Below are 14,497 nucleotides of genomic sequence, written 5' to 3'. Positions count from 1 at the left end.
GAGATTGAGAATTTCCTTTTAGTTCTCAGTTTATTTGATATTGACAAAAGTTAGTCAGTTTTGTCTGTTCTTCTGTAAAACAAACTAAGATTTATTTTTAGAATTAATATTTTGTTTCTAAGTGGAATTGACAATTTAGTCTGTTTTGTTTGTTCTATTTTGAAACTTAAACGCTTTAGCGGCTGCCTTTTGTGTAGTTTGCAATATTTGCCTTTATTTATCTGAAAAAGTCTCATGTTCCTTAAGTACATCTACCCTGTTGAACTTATTATGGGAAATAAATATTTAAATAAAAACAAGCTGCTGATTATTTCACATTTTACTTGTGAGCAACGGCACATTTAAATCTTACAAATATAGTTATTTGGCTTATATCGTGATAGATATCGTTATCGCCTGAAATGAAAAAAACATACCGTGATATGAAAAAATCTCATATCGCCCAGCTCTACTTTGGGGTGGCACCTGGGGTGGCCAGTCTGGTTGGAGGGGTGGCCTGTGCCACCCCGCTGGACACGCCACTGACTCAGGGGGCTGAATAATTACGCACACCCCACTTTTCAGTTATTTATTTGCAAAAAATGTTTGGAATCATGTATGATTTTTGTTCCACTTCTCACGTGTACCCCACTTTGTGTTGGTCTTTCACGTGGAATTCCAATAAAATTGATTCATGTTTGTGGCTGTAATGTGACAAAATGTGGAAAAGTTCAAGGGGGCCGAATACTTTTGCAAGCCACTGTATATACAGTGCACGGGACAGGGATTTCCAGGGGATGGAGGGGAAACAGGTCCAAAACACACTCCACACTCCACACGGCCACTCCTCACTCTCCACACTCTTCTTCGGCACTCACGCTCAAGTTCTCTCCACACCTCACTGGCAGACTCAGGGGAACAGGTCAGGAACCAGGGACGGGTTCAGGAATAAGAGTTACTCTCAATTAGCAGCTCAGGCAGTCAGGTAATCATGCAGATTCACAGCAGGTGGGTGACTACAACAGGTGCGTAGGCCAGGGGCAGAAGCACATCTGAGCTCCGCCTTAAAAATATTCTGCAGTAGATCAAAAACTGAAGAAAACCATGAATCAAGATGTGAACATTACCTGATGCTGCTGAAGTGATGCAGAACAAAGTTATAGAGCGATAGGAAGGAGGCAATTAGGGATGGGGATGAATGGACCAAGGTTCATTCATCCCCATCCCACATGCAGGGCCTAGGGGCTGGGCACACTGAACAGTGTTCATTCAGCCTCACATCTGGTGCCGGTGCCCACTTCTTAATTTTAAATCGCATGTTAAGGGTTCATGGGAGGGGCTCAGCTGACACTAGCTGTTATCTGCCAGAAGGCTGTCTACGCCATGCCCCTCCCCTGTTTTAAATGCACACAGGTGTAAAAACAGGTACTCACAGACACACACTGGCTCTGTCTCAATTCAGGTCTGCACGCTTGAAGTACGCATTTCAAGTGCAGTTACGTCACCGCCACGCGACGACGGCTGTCCCAATTTGAAGTGTACTTCAAATGCATACTCCAAATGCGCCGTCGATTTCCCCAAATATCAAGCGTGGTCCGGTGCACGCTTCGTGGTCCCATATATCCCACAATTCATAGCGCGGCGGTGGGTGTGGATAATTTTGCCGCAAAATACGGCAGAAGGGAGCGGCCGAAGAGGTTTTTTTTTTTTCCAAACTTTATTGAACTTATAAAGCGAACAGTCAGTCATTCCAGTTCAGTTTGTACAGTAGACATACAAGGCAAATAAGAAGGATAAATAAATAAAGGATAAAAAAAGAAAAAAACGGGGGGAATGTGACAGACTTCATAACAACTTTGTACTTGAAAGTTGTGACAGCTCATTCGTTAAACATTTCTGAATGAATTTCAATCAATGATAAACCTTTTTTATTGGAAGTTAATTTAAGAGAGTTTAAGTAATATTCAATTTCAATCAAAAACAAATTAAATGATGGGGTTGAGTTTTGAAATTTACATTTATGTATGTGGAATTTCCCTAATAAGATGGAGCGGCCGAAGAGTGAACTGTCAAAAGTACTGAATATGACGTCACTTATTTATGTGCGAATGTTTAATAATTAAAGTCAGTCATATATCCACAAACACAACAAGCTGAAAGTCAGTGATATATGTATATGTGTGTATGTGTGTGTGTGTGTATATCATAATAATCTGACAATACTATAATATTGGCCATATTATATTTACATTACCACAGTGAGTTGACTTTAGTCTCATGAACAACATTAACTAATTGTTATTTACTAACTAATCTTAAATGACTGTTCAGCACAGAAATGAAGCCCAACAATCATGTTTTACAGTCCCGTGGTCTCAGCCTCAGATACTCAACTAATCAAAGTGATGTCATGACAAAAATGAATGACAACAAAACATTTTTCTCCTTCATTTCTGTCAAACAAAGCTGTATGTAACGTGTCTCGCGGTTAGTATCATGGTTGCTAGGCAACCTGAACAGCGCGAAGAAGCGTATACCGTCCAATTTCACAAGCCTCTCACTTCCGCACTTCTTGTACTTATAGTACGCACCGTGCGTAGTGCGCGTACTTCAAGCGTGCAGACCCTTTTGGGACATTTGGGACACAGCTACTACCTTGGGCATCTGCGGCCTCAAAAAATATGTTGTATTATTAGTACTGTGTGCTGTTCAGTAACATTGTCATTTTTTTTTATTTATATGTTGCTTGTTGCTGTGGTCTTTCTGCTGTTCTTTTCCCTCTCATCAAGTTGTGAAGTAGATTTTCAGTGGTTTTTTCTCTCTTTTTCTTCCTGTTAGCTTTCTCCCCACTTTATTTTATTTCCTCTTCTTCTACTCTGTTCCCTGGTCTTGTCCGTTGTTGTTGTAATTACTCAAAATAAAAAAAATCCTAATAAAATATGACTATAAAGTGCTTAACCCCATGACCATTATAGCAAATGCTGTAATGCTCAACTTGTGAAAGTGAATGACTTTTTGGCCTTCTGACAACAATTCTAATTGCTACACTGCTGGACAGGGAAAAAAAGATTAGAGGTAAAGTCTTAAATGCTCAAGTAGATATTTACCTGAAGTCTGTTTATTTGGTCCATAGTTAAAATATATTTTTGAAAACTCCCATCTCGACTGTGAGAAAGTTTTAATTCAGTTAGAACTTCTCAGAACTTCTCTATCCTTTTCTTTGTACTTGATCCATTGTGATACTTATATACAGAGATGGGCAGTAACGTGTTACTTGTAACGCGTTACTGTAATCCGATTACTTTTTTCAAGTAACGAGTAAAGTAAGGGATTACTATTGCAAAAACGGTAATTAGATTACCGTTACTTTCCCGTAGGAACGCTGCGTTACTGCGTTACTAAAACCGTGATTTTTTTGCGAGAATGTCTCATGACAGTGACGTAAGCGAGTGCGACGTTCGTGACAACAGCTGTGTGCAGATCAACAATGGATCATATATCGAGTGCGGGAGAGAGTATGAGCGTGCAGCGTTTAAAGCGTGGAAGTACTGACCTTACTTTGAGTTTGATTCCATAAAAAGTGACAAAAACATTAGTGTCCGTTGTGCGTGGGAAGAAAACTTCTTTTTACAGCGAAAAAAACCCCTAAACTTCCGAGCAAGCACCGAGTGCGCAACGACGTAATGGGAAACTCACAGAGAAACTCGCGGATTCTTCCACTGACCGCGGCACACCTGCACCAGGGTAAACCTCCGCCTACCCACTCCTGCTTTACAGGTGAAAATAGAGCAAAAGGACCGCTGAGTCTTTGATTTATTTATTTTCTGCTGTGTTTTACTTGCATCTATTTGAAAGAGTGAGTGTAAACACACACAAAAAAATTATGTGCTGGAATGTGCAGAAAATAGGTTTAAATATTAAACAAATTTCTTCCAGTCAGAGAATGTTGCATATAATTAAATTTTTGCTTGATGCATAAAGTTAAAAGATTAAAACTAATAAAACAAGTTTTAAAAAGAGACTTTTCCATTTGATTACATTTTGTATGATGGATTATGTAGAAAAAGTAGAATTGGGCTGAAAGATCTATCGCTTTATCACCTATTCAGGTTGTAAATCGTGTTTTTAAAAAGTAACTAAGTAATTAATTACTTTTGAAAATAAGTAATCAGTAAAGTAATGGGATTACTTTTTTGAGGAAGTAATCAGTAATTAGTTACTGATTACTTTTTTCAAGTAACTTGACCAACACTGCTTATATATATTACATATATTGCATGACAGTTTCTTTAAAAGTCATCTTGGAGAAAGTGTGTGGAGAGGGCAACTTTAAAATCCTAAAGTGGGTCTTTACTGCATCCATTATCCTCCTCTGTGGTCTTTCTTTTTTCCTTCTGCTTGGCAGCTCCATGTTCAACATCTTTTGTCCAGTATATCCACTGTCGCTCCTGTGCACATGTCCAAACAATCTTGGTTATTTTTTTGTTGGTGCTTCATTGTGTTTGATGACGTTAGTGATCTAAAAATGTTAGCCCACTACTGAGGCTAGAGCAGAACAGAAGTGTCACTTTGTTGAATTTTGCAGAAAATGCAGAGTGAGTTTAATTAGTCCATGACCTAAAAATACCATCCGCACTTAAAGTGGTCCATACGTGAAGGAAAGTGCCCTTGGATGGAAAATCTTTCAATAAACTCAATAGATGCATCTAAATTCAGTCACTATTTCTGAGGTGGTAGCGAAACAAGCGGAACGTATTCAATGAAGGAAACCCCAAACTCTGCACGATCGCGGTAATAAGTTTCCCTGCGCAAGATCATCTCAGTTTGTTACACTGGGGCCGGAGCTCTTCAGCCTGATTCAGTTATTTAACTTGAGAACAAAATGTGTAAAAGTGAAAAGATTATGTAATATGTGTGACACTTATCTGAATAGGAAGTTTCACTAGTGACACATGTAAATGATGTGGGAGTGTACAGGACATAACTGCCCACAATTACATGCTATACAATCTTTAATTTATACTATTTATTTAAAACTAATAAAAGGTTGGATTTAAAGATTCATATTTACCTGTTTAGATTCACAGGAATAACTGTAGCATCAATTGTTCTCTTTACTGGAGCTAAAAGACTGGAAAACACACCAAAATATGTATTTACATTGGGGTGTCTACAAACTTTTGGTTGTCCAGAAATAAACGTGGAATGTTACATGTACTTCTGTTTCTGCAGTGTCACATTAAAAAACATTAAAAAACAAACACATTTTATCAAGAAAGAAACAGAATGATAAAAAAGGAAATAACGGATAAGACGAAGAAGCAAGTGGTACTCGAGATATTGGAAGAGGACAAAGACATTTTCTAAATGGAAATACATTTATGTGTTTCCTGAGACATCACGGTGTATTCTCCATCTCTGAACCAATCACACAGGGAATTTCCCCCCACCTGATGATGTCACGAAGAATCGCAGGAAGGATCAGCGGTTAAACTCTGAGCATAGTCATTCACACCTACCTACCTGCACACTAATAACAAATACATATTTTACAAACCTCAGCTTAGTCGGTCACAGATTTTCACACCTATAAGGAGGAAAATCTGCTGAGTCAAAGTAAATGAGAGTTAGTTCACAGGTTAATTAAAACATTCATTAATTAAAGACTGAAAGTGACCATCTATGCAAGCCCAAGTCATGTTACCAGCTTTGTTATATTACTGTCTTTGTGAGAACTGTCACGCAAACACAACCACAACACAAAGGTCATGACTTTACAGACAGATATTTCATAATAATACAATAACACACACCTCATATCACCTTGGTTTGTTTCACAACTTACATCAGAAGGTGTGAAAGGTCTTTCGTTCCAAGACATTCATGTTCCTGAACACAAAGTTCCCCATTTTTTTTCTTTACCTCAGCGTGATCTCACATTTACTGACTTGTGTCCATGTATGAAAAATTTATATTTTCCACTTTCAGACGGTTTCACATGTTGAGACTGAAGGGACGGGCAGTGACGTCATTTCCATGTAATTTCACATTTCACACAAGAGATGTTAGTTGGAAAATATTTCAACACTGGAATTCAGAATGTTTTGTTTTTTTTTATCTAAACTTTGTTACTCTGGGTTTAGATTTAAAAAAAAGTCATGGCTCAAAAGAGCTAAAATACAACTGTTGCTATTTTTTTTAACTTCTTTTTGGTTGCCAGGTTGATGACAAATTATATACTTCAGTTATGAAATATACTTCCTGTTGACTTAATTAAGAGACTGATAGGTACCCTGACAATCACAAGGCACTAGAATGGAATTGACCTCTAACTTTTTGTTTTTAAACTCAGATAAAAGTGAGGTTATTGCACTCATCCTAAAAGTCTTAGAAATGGGGTATCTGACCAAATGCTTACCCTGGATGGCATCACCTTGGCCTCCAGTAACACTGTAAGGAACCTTGGAGTCATTTCTGACCACATATTAAACAAATATGTAGGACTGCTTTCTTCAATTTGCATCTTGTCTCAGAGGGACACTGACAAACCAGTTCATGCATTTATCATTTCTAGGCTGGACTACTGTAATTCTCTATTATCAGGATGTCCTAAAAACTCCCCGAAAAGCCTTCAGTTAATCCAAAATATTGCAACAAGAGTACTGACAGGGACCAGAAAGAGAGAGCATATTTCTCCTATATTGGCTTCCTTCACTAGCTCCCTGTTAAATCTGGAATCAGATTTAAGACCTTGTAAGACTGCAGGCCTACTTGTTGTTCCTAGAGTATTTAAAAGTAGAATGGGAGGCAGAGCCTTCAGTTTTCAGGCCCCTCTTCTGTGGAACCAGTTTCCAGTTTGGATTCGGGAGACAGACACTATCTCTACTTTTAAGATTAGGCTTAAAACTTTCTTTTTGCATATAGTTACAGCTGGATCAGGTGAGTCACTGAGTGTTTCTTCTTCACTCACCCTTTTTCACTCACTGTGTGTTTATACACCTCTCTGCACTGAATCATTAGTCATTATTAATTTCTAGCTCTCTTCCACAAATTTTCTTTGTCCTGTCCCACCCTCACCCATAAATGTTCACATCCGCCCCTCCCTGAGCCTGGTTCTTCCTGTCTGTTAAAAAAAGAGTTTTTCCTTCCCAGTGTTGCCAAGTGCTTACTCATGTGGGGTCATATACTTGTTGGGGTTTCTTTCTAATACTGTAGGGTCTTTATATGACAATATACACACCTTGAGGCGACAGTTGTTGTGATTTGGTGCTATATAAATGAAATTGAATTGAACTGATCTGATTCCTTTGGTTGCTAGCAAGTTGCTTACTTAACATTCTTATAATTTTATTGAGTTTGTTCTTAACTGCAAATAAAAACACTGGATATAAAGCAGAAGAAAGTTAGGACACTAACAAAAATAAATGATAAAAAGAAGACGAAGCAAGCATCTATTCAATTCAGACAGCCACAGCTTCAACATGAAGGCATAATGACACTTTCGTTCTCATTAGCTGATCTCAGTGCAGTCAGCACTTGCAACTACATGTTGGTGTGAAATAAAAAAAACAACTTTACTTCTGTTTTCTATATGAAGTTGAAAAATTTAAGCATAACACCAGTAAGGAACTTTCATTCATCTTCTGCCAGCCCTGTGGTTTATGATTGTGTGGGTTATTGCATGAAGTAATAGTGTGTAACCCACGGCATTCCCCCCACTCCACTCCAAATTTAACCCCACATTAATGAAATACGTAGAAACTTTTGGGTGTCCACACGATATTTCAAATAAATGACTGAAGGTGTGAAAACAGCATCTGTGGGCCTAAACCTTTCGAGGAAAAGGAATATATATTCACAGTACACTCGCTCTTCCTTCTGGACTGAGGTGCCACCAGTTTTGGCATTGTGGTGTCCTGTGTGATGCGTGAAGGGGTTACCCCTAAACCCAACCTAAGAGTTGGGACTTTTCTTACAAGAGAAAATGTGATGATGACTGAAGAAAAAAAAGGTCCAGGTTTCTCCAGAGTTTAGAAACTCTGAATCATCGTGTGTCAGATGAATGTGGACAGAGACAGGCTTGGAAGATTCAGCCTGTGTTCGCACCTTCTGAGTCAGTGGGCAGTCCTGTCCTGAGCTGCAGACCACCCTGCACATAACCTTTCACACACAAATATAAAAAACGCTTTCTCCATGAAGTAAAAGTAAGATTCACACGTGGTCCTGACCACTCATACTAGCCTGAACAAAAATTTTCTTTATTTAGGGGAAAATCACAAACTGTATATAAAAGATGGATGTCGCAATCGCAATCATTAAAACCACACAGTTTTGTGGACTACTGTTTTGACACTTTGGGTTTGCATTTCATCCATGTCCTGTCTTTTTTCTTTTCTTATGAAGACACACGTGACCATATTTGGAAGAGAGTGTCACCCAAGCACATGCAGCTAATGCTGCATTTAGCTAGCCAGCTTGATTAATAAGATTTATTTTTAATTTGCTTTGTTAATAAATGAGGAGCTGAAAACAGCGGAAAACTAAATTTAATCAACTGAAACGTCGCTTCTTTAGAACATCTTTAAGTAAAACTAAACTTTGAGCAAACCACAGCAGCATCCACTCAAAGTGTCATAATCCCTAAAAATACACTTCATATGATCAATACTGAGTTTTAAAATAAATATCTCCTTGCATAACTTTTAATAAAACAATTGTTAGATTTAGAGATCAAAAATAGGTCTGATAGTTTGAGTGCTTAAGTTGGTTATTTTGACATGGGGGTCAATGACACTGCAGTTCCTTTAATGTCCACTTAAGACTGGCTACAAAAGTGACTCTATTTCCACAGATTTCCATGTTAAAATGGAATTGAACTTTCAATTCAACTCTATTTATATAGCGCCAAATTACAGCAGCAGTTTGGAAGGCTTTGTTTTTGTAAAGTTTCAATAGGCTCAAGGCGCTTTATATTATAAAGTAAGACCCTATAGTAACACAAAGAAAACAGAGAAAACCCCAACACTCATATTACACAGCAAAATCTCCAGTGTTAAATTAACACTGGAGAGTGTCTATATGGGTCCACACCTCTGAGTGTTAAATACAACACTGTTGTGTGTTAAATTAACACTTTTGACAGTGTTATATGTTTAAAAGTAACCTAGTCAGTTTTGCAGATTAACAATGGCTAACACTGAGCAGTGCTGATTTTCTAACACTGGAATATTTCTAACATTTTGAGTTATTTTCCAGTGTTAGAAAATCAGCACTGCTCAGTTGAATTTCAATAGAAATTCACCATTGACAAACATTTAAATGCAGACTGATGCTTGATAAGAATCTGTCATGACTTCTTTAAAACTGAGACAAACTTCTAACTGTGAAACCCCAGACCATGTTTTTGTCTACGCACGAGGCTAGGGGATACCCACATCATATCACACCTGAATGCAATCACTAAAGCGTACCTGTCTGCTTTCCTGTCTGTCTTTCCTGTTTCCTGCATTTCTTTGTCTCCCTCCTGCAGACCTCGGGGCCTCATCTGAACTCAGCCTCACTTATGGCAGTCGCTTTAGATCAGGACAAAGGTTGCGTCTTACTCGCTTTAGCTCTTCCTGTGTTAACAAAGGTGGCAGAAGTTGCAGAAATTTGCAGACTTTCAGGACTTTCACCACTTGCATTGGTTGTATTTCATGCACCATGTTTAGCTATAAATTCTGTGCTGCATAATTTACACAGAATTTCCTGTTTGGAAAACTGCTCTGAGATTACATTAAACTGGATTGCAAAAAAGGTCTTGTTGTAAGTTGTATTTTTTTCCTATAAGTAGAATAGATGATAAAAGGTGGTATTCAGAATACAGTTACTTTGTTGAAATAAAGGGATTACATGGCGGTCTTTTCCTGATTCATATGTTAGGCTATGCCCTCTCTATTTTTGGAAACCCAAACAAAACACACATTAAGAGGCTGTAATGCCTGTGTCTCAATCTCGTGTCTCATAATAAAGTGAAGAAATATTTTTAAAAATGATTTAATATGAAGGGAATAGCTATGTTACAGGCATAGACCTAAAGAATGTAGCCTCATAGGCAGTGTAGTCCGTGCTGCAGGGAGAGTGGACTGCTATACCTGTTATGTGTCTGTGAGCGCGAGGAGGGAGAAAAAGGGGAGTGGAAAAGTACGAGTTGTCATCGAGCAGAAACGGGAGCTGGAAGCATGTAAATATAATAATAACCACTGCAGCCAAGAAGAGTGCCTGACAAGCCCAGTTGTAAGTAAGCTATTAAGACTCGACTGTACACTGTGTTCGTGTTTTCCTCCGAAACAATAAGTTCCGTTGGAGCAGCCTTTCAACGCCTCTCTCTGTCTCTCGCTAGCAAAGTTGACCCAGACAACAAAGTAAAGCTAGTTTTCAGCTACGAGCCCGACACGAACCCGACGTATTAGCCAGAGGTCCCTTTACTACGGTTCGGAGCCGCACCTGTTTTATATACGCACAGAATAGTTTTCTATATGAGATCGCTGCAAAAAGTGCAGCCTTACCTAATGTCCACCCTACTGTTACTCATTTATATTAAGATTTAAAAATCTAGTTGCTCTTGGTATGGCGAGTATCCTTCAGTAATAGTAATAAATCACACAGCAATAGTACATTCATGTAGTTGTAAAAAAGCATGATAATATATTAAGTAATCCAAAGTATTCAGAATATGTTACTCTCATTGAGTAACGTAATGGAATACGTTACAAAATACATTTTGGGGCATGTATTCTGTAATCTGTAGTGGAATACATTTTAAAAGTAACCTTCCTAACATTGATTGTAAGGCTTCAAATGACGGCTTCAGAAACCAGTGAGTGATTTTAAATCCAGGCTATGAGTAAAACCCACCTCTGTGTATCTGTCTTATCACAGGTAAGAATGCAGAATAATCATCTTTGAAATCGTTTCCATATCATCTTTTTTTTTTCTAACTCATCATCTGTGGCCATTTCTGCTGAAACCTCTGCTTTAGGTTGCATTTTTCTTCCATGGCAGCCAAACACATTACAGGTGCCTAGGGAAAGTCCTGCAGGTTAAACTGGGCTGAAGAAACATTGGAAAAGGGTTTGCTGTCATAGCAACACTGGGGAGTACAATAAAACTCTATTTTTTGTTGTTTTTGTCTTTGCATGAGTGTTATACTAGTTGGTGCAATACAGACATTAAGGAATTTTAGATGCTGAGCTATAGAGATATCATCATAATAACAAGAATAAACATAATTTTGCAAACTGAGCAGTCTTTTTTAACTAATGGAACAGCAGAATGCATTTTTTCTACGAAGACCTCTTTCCTCACTTACAGTAAATCTTTTTCCCTGAAGGTCAGACCCTTCTGTGGTCACACGTTATTTTTGTTGGTTTCACTTGATATAAATTTCAACAGGGTTTTTTCCACACACTGCATGCTGCACTAATATTTTCAGTGTTGCTACTACCAAAGAATAAATATATTTGCATGAACGGGCGTGGAGCTAACAAGAAAACCCTTACATCACGTCTGTTTCCTTTAAACTGAATGGGGAACTGCTCGCTATTCTGATTACTCAATCGAGGCCTTCACACCTAGAATGACATAGTTTCCTCTCATCATCTTACCTGACATTCTCTTTACTGTCCATTGCTCTGTATAATAAAATACAATGCTTCAGCTTTTTACAGATTTTTGAGTTTATAAGCAATCAAGGCCTGATATGAAGCTGCAATATGAAAACATAGCATCACATTAGCTTGTACAGACATTTTCAGCAATAGTAGCCTTCTTAAGTTTTTCAATGAATCTTCAGACACAAACTTATCTTAACAGAGGTGATTATTCCTGATTATTCCTAAAAAAAAAAAAAAAAATCCCACAGCTTTCATGATATCTACGAGCTAATTCTCCTTTCGAATGTAACCAGGAAGGGTACAGCTTGGAATAATGAATTTATTTATTTCAAATTCAGATTTTAATACTTACATTATTTTCAGCTTTCTAAGTCTTTATCTGCTTTTTCTTTGCAAACAAACTGTGAATTCTTGGAAGTCTTTAGGAAATTCCAAGGCTTCATTGTCTTAAAATTAAAAATGGAGGTTTGTGTAGTGAACAATCTTTTGCTTTTGGGAGATCAGCATGCTCACATGGTTGCCAATTCTATTGCATTTCACTTATATTTGAAATCCTATTAATCATAATTGTCTGTCTATAATTTTTGAGTAAAACCTTTAACCCTGTGAAGACTGAGTCATTATCAGAGCTGTGTAGCCCAAAACAACTTTATTGGAAAAACACAGAGTTTTTGATGCATTTCTGTAAGAACTATTTTTGTAACCTTACATATTCTCATCCACATTAGGGTTGTGGTCATCATGGAGAATGACTTAAACTGCAGTTATACCATAAATTATCATGTCTGTAATCCCTTTGTCGTCTATGAGCTGGGTTGCAGTGTAATTGGGGGCTTGCCCAGGATAGTTTTTACTTTGAATTGCAGTTTTGTATATATGGGAAAAATTAAGTGAAATTAAAATTTGCAGTGTGATTTAACAGTCTCTTTTAGTTGCTTGAGTGTCCCAGTTGCCAAGTTCTTTTTCTTCTACTCTTTATTTACTGTTACTGTTTACCCATTATGTTTAGCTAATATTTCTATTTCGTTTGCTTGCCAACTGATTTTCACACACTCACAGCTGCAATACATAGTGTCATGTCGTTAGCTTCATAGCATAAGTGCCTAAGTCATTTTTTGGTCAAATTGAAAATATCAATTAAAAATATGCATGTGATATTTAGAAAATTAGTTTTTTCTTGTTTTCCGAAAACACAAAAAAATGACTTAGGCACTTATGCTATGAAGCTAACGATGTGACTCAGGTAGCTGTGTATTTTCATTTAGTCTACTATTCACATGTGCAATGCTTTTGAGTGGTTAATTATCTTCCTTATCGTGTAATTTTAACTGGTATAAACTGCTGCATCTGACAGAACGTAGGCTACTCTGGGTCTTAACAGCATGCAGATGTTTCAAAATACAAGTCAGGTGATATTTTATATCTTGTGTACATGAGGGTTTGCTTTGTGGTTTGGAATCTCTCACCTTATGATAGTTCACTGGCCACAGGAAATCCTATACTAATCCTATAAAAATGTAGGGAATCCAACTAGGCAGATTCAATGCATACTTATTACTGCTTTGAAAGTGCATGTGTAAACATTCAGATGTTTAAACATGTAAATATCAAAACATGTAACCAACAAATGGGTACATAACTAGCTCTATACCCCTCATAAACACCTCTGTGTGCATCAAGTGACATATAAGTCTACTTCTACACTTTACACTTGTTTTTGTCAACAAATCCAATAAAAGGAACAAAAATAAGTAAGTAACATCTATAAATAGTTTCTCAAATAAAGCTACAAAAAAATAATTAAAAAAATTAAAAGACCCCCCTTATACAGAATATTCATGTTATATGGTCCTTAACCATAAATAAACTAGCATATTAGTCTGAATACAACATCACCCAGAAAATAGATCAAATATCATTAATGAAACTATAATGGTTGTTTGACAGATATCCTCGCTTCTGCAGTAAAGACATCTAAGATCTAATTTGGCCTCCAGTAACACTGTGAGGAACCTTCGAGTAATTTTTTTGACCAGGTTATGTCCTTCAATGCACATATTAAACAAATAGGACTGCTTTTTTCCATTTTCAGGATATTTCTAAAATTAGAAATATCCTGACTTAGAGTGACATTGAAAAACTAGTTCATGTATTTATTACTTCTAGGCCAAACTACTGTAATTCATTGATATCAGGATGTCCTAAAACTCCCCAAAAAGCCTTCAGTTAATTCAAAATGCTGCAGCAAGAGTACTGACAGGGACTAGAAAGAGAGAGCATATTTCTCCTGTTTTGGCTTCCCTTCATTGGCTTCCTGTTAAATCCAGAATTGAATTCAAAATCGTGCTCCTCAAATACAAGGTCTTAAATAATCAGGCCCCATCTTATCTTAATGACCTTGTAGCACAATATCACCTTATTAGAGCGCTTTGCTCTCACACTGCAGGCCTACTTGTTGTTCCTAGAGTATTTAAAAGTAGAATGGGACCTAAAGTCTTCAGTTTTCAGGCCCCTCTTCTGTGGAATCAACTTCCAGTTTGGATTTGGGAGACAGAAACTATCTCTACTTTTAAGATTAGGCTTAAAACTTTCCTTTTTGCTAAAGCATATAGTTAGGGCTGGACCAGGTGATCCTGAATCCTCCCTGAATCCTGCAATTTTCATTTTCAGTTCATAGATTGAAAAGATTTCCTGATATTCTGAACATTTCCTATCCCATCAAAAAAATAAATAAAAATCCCAGCACTTTTTAACTTAATTTCCAGAAAAAATACACTCTTAAAGTACTGTGCAAAAGGCTTAAGCCACTCATTACATCTTTACATTTAGCTTCAAAGAGGCCAGCTTTATTGTAGTTTTGGTCT

Source organism: Haplochromis burtoni, unplaced genomic scaffold (assembly GCF_018398535.1).
Source record: "Haplochromis burtoni strain Fernald_Lab_line unplaced genomic scaffold, NCSU_Asbu1 Contig_44, whole genome shotgun sequence".
Classification (NCBI taxonomy): Eukaryota; Metazoa; Chordata; class Actinopteri; order Cichliformes; family Cichlidae; genus Haplochromis; species Haplochromis burtoni.
Note: the sequence above shows the minus strand (reverse complement) of the source record.